This window comes from Eleginops maclovinus, chromosome 13 (genome assembly GCF_036324505.1).
Source record: "Eleginops maclovinus isolate JMC-PN-2008 ecotype Puerto Natales chromosome 13, JC_Emac_rtc_rv5, whole genome shotgun sequence".
Lineage (NCBI taxonomy): Eukaryota > Metazoa > Chordata > Actinopteri > Perciformes > Eleginopidae > Eleginops > Eleginops maclovinus.
Genome location: NC_086361.1, coordinates 17,582,026 through 17,595,253, shown reverse-complemented (window position 1 = coordinate 17,595,253; position 13,228 = coordinate 17,582,026). Strand labels below are relative to the sequence as shown.

At 41.1% G+C, this 13,228-nt stretch overlaps 1 long non-coding RNA gene across 2 annotated transcripts; it reads right to left on the bottom strand.

Moving 5' to 3' along the window:
• Positions 1-793: 793 nt before the first annotated feature.
• On the bottom strand, positions 794-11,685 carry LOC134874490 (uncharacterized). 2 transcript variants are annotated; one of them, XR_010167069.1, is made up of 5 exons: positions 11,536-11,685; positions 5,691-5,745; positions 5,068-5,167; positions 4,772-4,866; positions 794-1,021 (listed from the first exon to the last, which is right to left on the bottom strand). It is a non-coding gene; the product is annotated as an uncharacterized LOC134874490 (long non-coding RNA). The 2 variants fall into 2 exon arrangements; XR_010167070.1 differs by lacking the exon at positions 11,536-11,685 and adding an exon at positions 9,944-10,068.
• Between the last annotated feature and the right edge of the window lie 1,543 nt (positions 11,686-13,228).

Here is a 13,228-nt window from a genome sequence, read left to right as displayed (position 1 = left end):
TGCGTAACGAGCCACTGTCTCACTGTGGAGTAATGTTGCCTTGATATCTTTTACATTAACCCACCAATAGTAGACAGGCTATTTAGCCCGAGCCATATCCACACCCACAGCGTCTGCACCTCGGCACAACACCCACACAAGTTTTCTTCCTGTTTTGAAGACAACATTCCCCCCCATCCTGAGTCATTGACTCCGCTTAGGTTCATTAGTGAAGATAATTCTATTGCAGACAGCGGGTCAGCACACAACATGTCACGACGACAGTGAGGCACATAACAGCATCTAATTACAACTATGAAGTCCTCATTAGAATATCAAGAGGGGTGTAGTGAGTTGTTGTGAAACATACACCCAGTACCTGGTTCTAGGTTGCATTAAACAAAATAATCGAGGATCTGAATGGGAAAGGACCCCATACAATCAGCCCCCTGGCTTCTCATACCATCTTGTTTTCAGTGACTTTTCCTTCATTTGCAACTTGCACCAAGCTGGAAATGTGGTTTAAAAAGGCGTGGATATAGTTCAATCAAGTGTGGCCTTTTTTTAAAGATGTAAACATCCCTGTTATCCCCCAACAAAGTATTGAGTCATTCATACTTTCCTGAAATATCCTGCTCTGGCTTTCTCTTACTGCACTTTCCTCTGCCTTCCTCCCCACATTACCCCCCACACACCCTGTGTCACCTGTGAGTAACAACACCACACACTATCCATTTATCACACACTACTGCACATGCTCAGTAGCTCTTCATTATATTAATTACTCTCATTGGAAGAGTGATCATCAGTCCAGTCAGAATCCATCACGGCTCGGTTACCACAGAGACCCAGTGCCCGGTAAATAATCACAGGTGTCGGTACCAGGATTCTGGCCCTGTCATTCCCATCGGACACAACAGGGTGGACCCTAAATACCCAGAGGGGTGCTGCTCCTGCTGAGCCACATTCATCTCTGCCAACATTAGAGGGAGATGGTACCGCTGCACGGCCAGTTCCAGAGGCGCCTTGTGCTGTTTCAGACCTGTAATGTAAGCAGAGGGTGGGAGAGAGCACAATCTGATCCAGGCTCAGCAGTCAGTAGGGAATAATGCATTCTGTTTTACTACAACCTTTAGAAAGGTGTATGAGGATCTCTGGATTAAGCTGTGTGTGGTAATGAAAAATGAAAAATGAGACATGGTGTCCAAACACATACAAATATGACCATGAGAGAAACCATATATGGTTAGGTTCACAAAAAGCATGCTGTGTGGTTCATCAGACTGTAGAAAGTCAACATACACACAAAAAAATCCAAAGTATCTGTTGACATGGTGCACCGATTAGATACCAAAGCACTTTCCTTTATTTTATTATTCTCGTTTCAAACAAGAAATGACCCTTCAACCCTAAAGTAGTAGTATCACAAACTTTACATGTAAATCTTTGCAGTAAACAATAACAAAACTCAATACAATATAAAGTATTGTTTAATAGGACTTAACAGAATTTCTTTCAGACATTTCAGGACTGCAGCACCATTTAAAATGCTAATCCAAAATTTCAAGACTCTAAATACAGCAGCTGAACATTGCATCTGGCCTCATCTTGCTCTATTTAAAGCTCTCTTCATGGCCAATTGACCTGATAGCTCACTCTTGTCTCTTGCTAATTGAACAGAGAGGGAATGAGAGCGAAAAGGAGAGAGAGTTGGAGAAAATGAAGGGGGACTGAGGAGGAAGGAATGATGCGATAGAGGCTGAGAGAGCGGAGAGAAGTGAGGGGTGGTGTAGCATGCAAGGCCTCATTGATTAGGTGGTGAGCGGTGCAATGTTTCTCTCCTGACGCTTACACGCATTAAAGCTACATAAACACCCATAATTGGTTCGTTTAGAGCGGAGTGGAGGAAAACAGCACACACATACAGCAATCATTGTCTGTATGTGTGCAAGGAATATATATAGAGAAAAGAGCAGCAACATTAAATGCTTAGAAAAAAGGCATCACAGGCTTGCAGAGTGGTTGGTGTGGGTGGAAAGAAAGATGCATATGAGTGTGTGTTAGTGTGTCTGTGTCTGTGTGTGTCACATGTCCCAGTGCAGTACTAAGCAGGAATGATAAAACCATCCGCAGAGACTTGGGATGACAATAACAGTCACTTCAGGGAGACGAAGAAATGGGAGGGACGCTGCTGACTGTGACAAATTAGCTCTAAAATATGGAGGAAGCTGATAGGCTGTGGGCGTCAGGAGGGAGAGATACGGTTGGCTGGCTGAGTTGATGGATAGTTATGCCATTCTAATAAAAGAAGATGCAACTTTGGGGCTTTGCAGTTCAATGATAGTTGTGGAAAGCCGCTCAGCACTGTCATGTGGGATCCTGCAAAGTGTGTTTTTGAGTATTTGTGTGGATCTGACTATGTCCTGGAACACACAATAACACACAATAACAACAGCAAAAAAACACTTCAAGAAAATCAGACAGCTATAGGAGCTGTACGTCCTGAAGCACTGATGTCAGTGAGTCCTTCTCTTGGATGACAGTGCATGCGAGAGGCAATATTCATTGTGTTCCCTACGTCCCGTAGCGCCATATCCATCAGGTCATAAGACCCCATGACAGGACGTAACTGACCCCCCTCCTCCCGTCCCACCCCAGAGGGCTGTGTCACTGCCTGAATGGAGCGCTCCCTGGACGTGGAATGATGGGATTCCTCGGTCTTGGTTGTCATCTCTAATCCGACACTCTCACTCGCACAGCTGAATCTTCATCTCTCTCTCTCTCTTATGATGTGCACACACACACACACACACACACACACACACACACACACACACACACACACACACACACACACACACACACACACACACACACACACACACACACACACACACACACACACACACACACACACACACACACACACACACACACACACACACACACACACACACACACAGAACTTTCACCCTCTCTATCTCTCAAGAGTGGGCCACAAATACATTTGCATTCACTGCCAATTCAGATGCTGAATCTACATAACGTTGACGTGTCCAGGTGCTAAGTCACCATTATGTCTCCCTCCAATACACACACACTCAGGGGAAGGGGCAGGCAGGTCACAGTGGCCCCAGAGCACTGGACTGTGCTAAGCAGGTAAATATAGCGAGGACAGGCTTTATTAGAATAGAAAAAGCTCTGTTACTGTCACAAGTAAGCATGACCGATTGGGATAGATCTTTACCTCCCCGTCCAGAGTCGGAACAGCTATTCCGAGAAGCCTCCACACTTTTCAGGTGTGCCTTTTCTACAACATGCCATGTTCCTTCCTGCTTTAATCATCTCAAAAGGAAGTATCTGGAGTTTGGCGTGTGCACCATTTAAAATTATTAATAATGTTCTTGGTCCATAAAAAAGAAGAAGGTGTGTACGTCATGTCTTCCTAATGTAACTGCCCTGCTGATTACCACCTTATGGCCTTTGAATCAATACCCATGAGTGTCACCCCAGCATCTGCCCAGCACAGACACTAGACTGTAAATGCATGCATTTTAACACCCATGTTCATTATAGTGTTCGGATGTTAAAGGGCTATTGGCAAATGGGGGAAAAAACGTAGAAATAGAGAGATTATGTTAGAGACATGGAGCCAGGTTGTGTAATCTTTCTGGCCTTGTCACCCCCACTGAGCCTTTACACAAGGAACCATCCATCCTCGATCCTCTAAAGCTCATTGATCCTATCAACATCCAGACGGGTCAGAGATGCCCCTCTCCCCCTCTCATCGCCCCACACTCACTCTATTGGATCAATATTGATTATCATCTTTAAACTGCCTGTCTTTGGCCATGTGCTTCAGGAGCTGCTATCCCCTAAAGATATTGAGGTTTAAGGAAACAAGGAAACGGTTGGGAAGACCTTTTTTGGGCTCATTAATGGGGTTTTGTGTCTCAAAGTGGAGATGGAAATGGAGTTCAAGACATGAATTAAAGAAGAATGATTGGTAGATTGTAAGATATGGATATTTTAGGCAAATTCAGCCTGAGTTAGATAGTTTAGAAAATGGAGCCTTAAATCTTGTTCATCATCATTAAGACAACCGCTGCCCACTTTTGCACGTACATATTAAAATCAACATCAGTGCTCAGTTCCCTTTTGTCCTCCTGTATCCCACTCTCCCACCCCACATGTGTGACTCCATTCCGTCAATCATGTCTCTTAGATAGCCCCATGATCGCAATCGACACTCAAATGATGGAAGTGAATAAAACTCATTACAGACAGTCAGTGTGAGTCATGGCTGAGCATTAAAAGTTGCGTCTGGCCAGCAGCCGTTCATCCCTCAGCCGTGCTTTATGATGGGGAGACCTGGTCGGGTTCCCATCGCCTTTCTGCACCAATCTCCATCAATCCACCACACCAACAGAAACCCCCACCTCCTCTCTTGTACTTAATGCACCTTGCTTTGTCAGACATGACATCTAACTGCTTTTATCCAAGTTGTGGAAGAGTTTTTAGTTGTGGGATTTGGAAGAGGGATTTCGTTGAAGTCTTGGTATCTGGGGTTGCAAATCTGGTTGTAATAAGCTAATTGAGCTGACACTTTTTAATAAACTACAACAACCATTGCCACTCTCTGGAACTTGGGACTAACTATTTCTAACATTGGGGAAGAACACTAGCCGGACATTAAACTGCTGCTGTCCATATTCCCGACCTGCCTATACTAACCACTGCCTAAACAAGTCTTTACCTTATGTAAACTAAACCAGACCAGTGAGTCACCCACCTTTTCAAACCTCCTCCTAACTGGTCCTGTCTCCATAAACCCAGTGCTGAGAGAGAGCAGTGTTTACAGAAACACAGGAGCGGCTCACCTCTGATCTGCGATAGGGAAAAAAGAAAAGACAGTGAGGGAATGAGAGAGAAGGACTGGGAGGAAAGGAGACGCCAGGGGTTACATGATTGCAGGACAAACTCATAAAAGTTCCATTAACCCACGAGGAGTTAAAGAGGCCCTGTTTTCATCCAGCAGACAGCCGTCACAAACAGAGCATCACCATAAAGTGTGTCCGCCTTCATTACCTCCATCTTTCTCTTGATCTCTTCAGCCGTCATTCCCACAGTCTGTGGGTCTTGCTCTCCTTAATTTCTTCTTTTAAAATATTTTACTTATTTCTTCGTCCTATTCAAAGTACAAAAAGAACAGACATTACAAACACATATAAAACAAGGACTCCCTGTGCCTTAAGCCCTTCCACTCTTCCTCCCTTTCTTTTCCTCCCCCTCAGTTGACCAAACCAGGACGCCCTCTCCCCTTTATATCTGGCGTGTGAGTCACAACCTGAAGACGCCACGGGTCGGTCAGCGTCAGTCTGTCTGTCTTATTAAACCGGCTCGCCATTCATCCATGTGTATTTACTAACTAAAGGTTAACCTGACTGCTATAAAGAGAGACATTTGCATTAACACGTATTGTATGTATAAGGACATGTTGTCGATGGAAATAGTAATCTGAGATTGTTTTAATTTTGTTGCCGTCGTTGGTATTGAGCTAGAGTCTGCACTTTCCAGCATTGGCAGTAAATCCACTCTTTCTTACGCTTTCAGTGCAGCTTTCTTTCGTTAAAATATGCTAACTAAGCAGCTCTGCTTTGATTGATTCCTAGCGTGCAACTGCAGCCTCTGCCAGAAACAAAACAACTCACTTCCTGTTTGCCAGAGGAATCCCAAGTAACCCTTTTGTCCTGAACAGGTCACAAGCTGAAACATAAGCAGTTCTTTGCAGTTAGTAGTATTACTTTAAATTCAGTTGCACAATTACAACAATTATTATACATATAAAAGCTGTGCAATTGATATGCACTCATAAAAAACACAAATTAAAATAATAAAATATCAGAAGACACTGTCTGACAATTTATTACAATCAATAATTACAGAATAGCTGAAAAGACACTAAATATGCATTATATGGTTCTTTCTACTGTTATAAAAAATGCATTCACGTAAGATTTAACTATAACAGTAACATTTGACATAATCAGGAAAATCAATAATGTATTTAGGGATGAATCAGGACTACCGTGTGAGGCTGAATCCTGGAGCCGAATGTCATTGTATAATACTTTATAATAGACACTTTAATCATAGAGATAAATGTTTTTCTGTTGAATCGTGTTTTGTTACTCCTGGCAAGCTTGCTCACGCATGCACGCACACACACACACACACAGCTGACCCTGTACCTTGACAGTCACAACAGTTTTATAGTTGAGGGGAGGTCAGCTCCCAGCCAAACAGTGTGAGTGTTCTTTGAAATCGTCCATTAAGGCACTAAGCACATGCTCTTAGCTCTTCTTCTGATGCTCTCACTATCTGGTACCACCATCTCCCATGCTCTCTTTCCCATGGTGTAACCTTACCTCCCAAAGTTATCTTACCATAACACACACACACACACACACACACACACACACACACACACACACACACACACACACACACACACACACACACACACACACACACACACACACACACACACACACACACACACACACACACACACACACACACACACACACACACACACACACACACACACACAGTTGTGTTCCTACTTAAGGCACTTTTTCAGATAAGCACACAAACGTTTTATTAAATTATACAACAAAATGTCTTTGATTTGAGAGAGAGAGAGGTAGACAACACTTAACTACTACAAGCATTTAACTTCTAGCAGCCTATAGCTGTAAGATAATGCTACCTCTGAGTCGGTTAAAATGTTGTCTCCAGCTGATTTTATTAATGTCTTTTATATCTTGTAAAAAGTCTTAAATATGCACTTGATAGCTACACGTAAAATATAAGACTGAGGCTAAAGCTAACAAGTCCCAGGCAAAGAGTCATCATCTCGACCAGTGGCTAATCTCTATGGACAGGGTCTGTGGCTGAGAATAACAAACAGAGAGGCTATCAACTATGACATGGGGACATTTTATTTCATAAAATAAATAAACTATGACAGGAAGGCGTATATAGGCTACTTACTGTCCAATTAAGCCCACACACGCTCATGCTCCTACGTCCACAAAATCAGAGGTAATAAACTGGGATGCACAGGGGGAAATACCTATAGCCAACATTAGGCCAGATTCACAGGCTACACAACGAATTAAGGGATAAACAAAATCCTTTAAGCTATAACCTGTGAGCATAATTTCAACCATATGGGAGCTAGACCAGAAACATAGCCACAATAAGAAAAGTGCAAAAAATATCACTTTTGAATCGCATAGCGTACAAAGCAGGAGAGGCATTTTGCCATATGTGACAACGTTATAAAGAACAGAACCCACAACATCGAGTACTTTGTTGTGTTCACTGTTTTGCAACAATAAAACTCGATTGTACACCTGCAGCATTTGTCAAGTAAAGCAGGGCCCAGCCGCATAGTCATACGAATAGGCATTACTAGGAAATGATCAGTAAGTCAGTGGCAATGAGTGTTGAAATGCTATCTTTGCCTTCTGCTTGGACAACAAACTGATGGTAAAGGCCATGAATATTAGGTAGATCACGGAAAAAGGTTTTATTGCAAAAGCTGCCAGACACCTCAATGCTTTCCAGACATCACCAAGACAGCACCACACACTTGACTTATAATCCTTCTATCAAATCATCAAATGCATCTAATACACCCTAACATCCGAAGGAATCAATTTTGCCACTAAGATTGGACAATTGCTACTTTGAAGAGGGGTTTATACGCAATTGCGTTATCAGACATAATTCTAGAAAAAATATTTAAGTCCAATCCTGTTTGTTCTCTCAATATCTTTATTTTGAGGTCATTACACTTGACCCTCAATTAAGCTCTTGATGTTCAGTTAACATCTCCAAACCACAGCAATTGGTCAGCACCACTGTTAGGTCAGCAGGACGACTCAGCACTTCACACTGAGTGCTGGTTGGGGGATGGGAGTGTGAGAGTCAGAAGGGCAGGGGGTTGGGAGATGGAGGAGCAGAGAGAAGGGGAAGCCCAGACACCTCAATCCCCCAGGAGAGGACCAGTAGGCTGAGTGTGACGGTCATGGGACGTAGGCATAATGAGGATACATCACGGCAGCAATGAGGTGCTCTATCACAGGCACACACACCAACAAGCAAGCATACACACTCTAATTCCAATGGCCCACACAGATGTTAAACCTTATAGTTGATCATGGCTGAAGACGTATAAGCCTCAGTCTCAGCCCAAAAATCCTACTGTAGAGACAACTTTTCAGTGAAGCAAGTTCAGTATCAGACTGTGGGAACAGGCTTTTTATTCCACTCTTCTCTGGAGTCTGTTTGCTATTTCTCTGGGAATGAAGGAGCAAAACTTTTCCTGTCGCCTTCAGCCACCACCGATGCCGAGCAGTAAAGTGTGCAGCGTGCAGTAAAATAAAATGAAGTGTGGAGAGAATTGGACTGATCTGCAAAGCCATTGGCTGCCGCGAGGGTTGTAAAATAATAACACTCAGTCGTAAAACAAAGTGCTTATTAAATCATTTTAAACAATATCGCACAATGTGGTGTGCTTCGTGAGCGAATTCAACAAAAACAAAACAAAAACGATCTCATGGGGAAAGAAGCTGAACAATCAAATGAAATGTAATGGGTTGATCATCATCACAGCGCCGAGTAAGACTTTTGGGAGGCCTTTGTGGCTGATCTCCTCCCAGCACTATCAATAAAGTGACACTTGGCCATTACTTGGACAATAAGTGACAATTGCACATCAGAGGAGGAGTACAGTCTTAACAAACTAAGCCTGGGGTTTCTCTCTGTGGTGAACAATGTCATGCCTGTACACACAAGGCATACTGTATAGCACTTGGTCAAATATTGTATTTTCAACCAGAAATAGTGACCATTAGAGACTTTTCTGCAGGTTGGTGACCTATTGGCAATATGCACATAAACACACACTCATGTCCTCACATCTTTACAATCTGCACTCATTCTTTCACTCTGTCTGGCTAGTCATTTAATTTTGTTGTTGTATTGACCTGCAGTGAAGGGATTTCTACCTCTATCAGTGCAATGGAGGGCTGGTAAGGTTTCATATGAATTATTGCATCAGTACAATTGACGAGAGGATAGAGAGTAATGCAGTTCAGAAAGTGAGAAATCATGAGCTACACTATAGACAGAAAATAAACATGATCAACTAGGTAAAATGGATTCAGTCACTTTGCACAAAGCGTCTGCTACATGAATGTAATGTAAAATAGTTCCACTGTATGGCCTATTTAGTTGTAGAGAGGAAACACTGATCCTATGATGGGACATCATCATCACAACCGGATTAATTAAAGTAAAACAACATTTCCTGTTTCCCCTTCCTTTTTTCCTGCACCTATCGAACAATGTACTGTGCACTTCCAATTCGAGGTTGTTGTTTGGATTAATATCACTTGTGAATTACCATCAAACAAATCCTGCAGATACTAAGATACATGTATCACTGCTAATTGATGTAAATTGAATATTAAATAGATTTAAACAATCTCTCCTAGCAAGGAATAAGAGCTGCTGATCTTCAGATTACTTCAATAGTTTAGGTTTCCCTAGAGGTGGCTATAATGAAAGGATTGGATACCAATTACTAGAAATGAAGGGCTAACAAAGGCAGCAAGTGACATGCCATTACTCTGTTAGGTTGAGGTGCAGCTGCTGTCCTCATTGTTATTACTCAGCCTTAAATTAGCATCGTTAAGGTTGTTTGTGTATTTTGTGAACAATTGTTTAAGTTTTCACCTTATGTAACCTTCTTGTTTGTGGTCTGTGCAGATAAATATATTAGTTATATGTTTTGTCTTATTTACTTCTCATTTGATGAATTTTATTCACCCCCAAAATTGGTAACTGTTTCTTTATATGTACAGAAATTAGGATAATTTGGTTGCCTTACCTGTGAACTTTATTTTGAATGATGAGGGTTACACACACAATCGTTGTTTTTTTCCCCCTGCTCCATCAATCAAAGCAAAGGAAGTGTTTCAGTCTAGAGAAAGCAAAAGTCCTTTATGAAACTGACTGAAGTTTTGGGCCCAAACCGAGTACCTGCAATGAGAAATATGAAGAGCAACCAATAATTGTAAAACAGCTTAAACATCCTGTCTGAAAATCAACTTTTCACTTATGGCTCATAATCCATAAAGCATGACCCTAAACACCTGCTTGCTTTTTGCTACTGTATTGACTGTATGTAAAGGACTGTATTGTGTCATTTGCATCTCTGTACTGTCTCTACTGCCATGTGTACTCCATAATCAGGACCAGTCTGTACCAGCTTTCCAATATGTCGGAAAAAGTTCCCAATCAACAAATAACATAAAAACACATTTTCTTCTGAAAGCAAAATCCCAGGAATGTAAAGCTTTTGTCATTCTCTAAGATGTTTCCCTCTCTGTTGCAACTAAAGAAGCCTGATCTATGTGTGTTTTTTAAAATCAATAATCACATTTGAATTTTGATTTGAATCCTCTATCCAAGTCTCAAATGGCTCAAAAACCAAGAACTAATGATGTCAAAGAGGATCAAGACGAGGAAAGATCAACACCACAATCCTAATAGGGTTCCCCCAGGAGACTGTTTTCGGTTCACCAACCACCATCCTAATAGCTGTTTCTCAAGAGGAGACACTCTGACCAACCCTGTTCAAGCCACTTCATTTCAATGTAATCAAAGCATTATTCAACTCGTTTCTATATTACAGAAATATTGTATTCAAGACAGTTACATTTTTGCAAAGCTATAACTTTGTCGACATGATTCAAATCAGAAGGAGAAAACATATATTTTCCTGTACAAATCACAGTGCCCTACAGAACACCACAACATTTGTTGAGTTGTTAAAATAGGACAACCATATCCCACAAACAGCTCTGTTTCTGCTCAAGAGCTGAGCTGGAGAATGAGTGGAAATTGGGGAGCTGAAATCATGTACTTCATTCCTTAAAATCCTTCTTCCTTTTTCTGAATTAGTAACACAAGCTAATTAACATGTATGATGTTGAACAGCCTCAAGAACTATAATCACAAAAAAGCAAAACAACTTGGGTGCAATCTTTTCTGAAACAATTGTAGTGAGAAAAACATGCCAATACTTAAACTATAAATATCTCTCACTGTAGAGACAAATGGTTGCATGCCAACAACAGTGGTGCTGCTGCCCAACATGCTTTAACATGCATGTTCTTGAAATGTATGCTAAGGACCTTTACACTACATATGACTAATTATTTGTAAGCACGTTTGATACAGAACATAAATCTGATTACATTCAACCTCAAATACGTTCACATTATTATTTGTGACAGAATTCCAAGCTTGAAGTTGACAAATAAAACATGTATATATATATTTAAATAAAATCAAAAGTGACGATGTTCTCTATAAAATAGAGACTGTGGTTATTTTACTGCATTAGCTTGATCATTTATAGCTAAGCCAATTGATTAAAATATCAATCCAAAGGTTTCATTGAACATATCGTCTTACTTTTTTTTTCTTCTGCTGACCCTTTTACACACATATTTTAGTGTGTTACTGTTTCTGAAACCTGTTTTCGTTTGAAAACATAAACTGTTTATCTTTTTTTCTTGAAAAACGAACTAAACGAGGCAGAAATGTTTGTTCGTATTTACGTCTACCGTGTTCCTGGCAGCAGTGGCAAATACCCCTTAAACGGCAACACACCTGCTTAAAAGCTCAAGGAGCGGACCACGTTAATTAGTAGGGGAGTATATTGCTAAAACAGCGTCAATCTGTGTTAATTTAATGGTTACTGTGTGTCACTGCATCACTCCATGAATTTAGACTTATTGGACCATTTATTTGAATGTGCAACTTGTACATTTCATTGTTTTTTTTTCTAATAACTGTTAATTATCTATAGTTGCTATGCCCCGATCACATGGTATTTTCCAACTTCTTACCTGCAGCGCGGATCTACAAAAAACAAGTTAGTTTCGTCACTCTGTTTGAAACTGTTACCATGTCAAGTCTGATAATAAAAAACCCACAGTTGTAATACCTAATGTGGGGGCTGGATGCCAACCGCCGTAAAACTCAAAAAGAAGAAGAAGAAGACCTTATGTGATTTGCGTGTTTCATATGCCCAACGGTCCCCCACCCTGGTCAATCAGAAGGCAGCATACATCTGTAAGCATACACTCATTTTTAGAATGTTCTTCTCATTTGTGTTTCCTTTCCCACTTTACATACATTCAAATGAGGTAAACATCTGGCTTGTCATAGTTTCAGCAGGTCGCCAAAATGCTGTTTTGGGCGAGTGTGAGACTTTGAGCCTTTATTACATTGTAATGTGGGTGTATTCTTTGGTTTGCAAGTGGATATCTACGAATATGTTAGAGGTGGTGTGAAGTCAGCTGTGATAATTATCTACTTCGTGCTGATAGGAAAGATAATTGTAAAGCAAAAGGGCATCTCAAACCCTTCAATAGGCCATGCTAATGTTCTGCAAGAAATTTAGAGATATATGATTAAATTCATTACAATGAATACATCCCACCATCCATCAGATTTGGGGATTTGTTGCAACATGCATATCATTTTTGAACGTGTTTTCGCAATCTATATTTGGATGTTACCTTCTTTTTAATGTGATACTCTACAAAATAACAAACATGGTGAGTTTATTTGGATTAAAGCTTTTTCATTTAGTCCACACGGTGCATTTTAGCATAACTGTGCAGAAACCCTTAAAAACATATTCGGCGCAACTTGATTTGAACGGTTAAATAAGTGGATAATTTTATATGCGAAAAACCATCCTGCTCTGTTTTGTTGCTCTTGTATGTCACATAAGCACGTAGCAGCCGGCCCATTTTCCTGCTGCATATAGCTGTCTCCGGTGCACCGTAAATAAGGTTGATAAACACGCCGCCGAAAACGACTTTCACGCGTCCCCCGATTGATTTAACGTGACCCCCGTTTCCAAATGATATTGGAAGCCTATTTAAACAGATGAAGGCTTAAATTGTCTTGCTTGTATGCGCATTAATCTCCCATTCATCATCATTACTGTGTGATTGGTCCGTCCACGCCTCCGCCAGCCCCTTGCGTTACGACAAGGGCCTGTAAATTAGGATGTAATCCAATTTAAACAGCGGTAGCAGCAGCCACAGATCCATTTGGTGTTTTTTTTTTTTTTTTTGAATTTGCTGTCGGT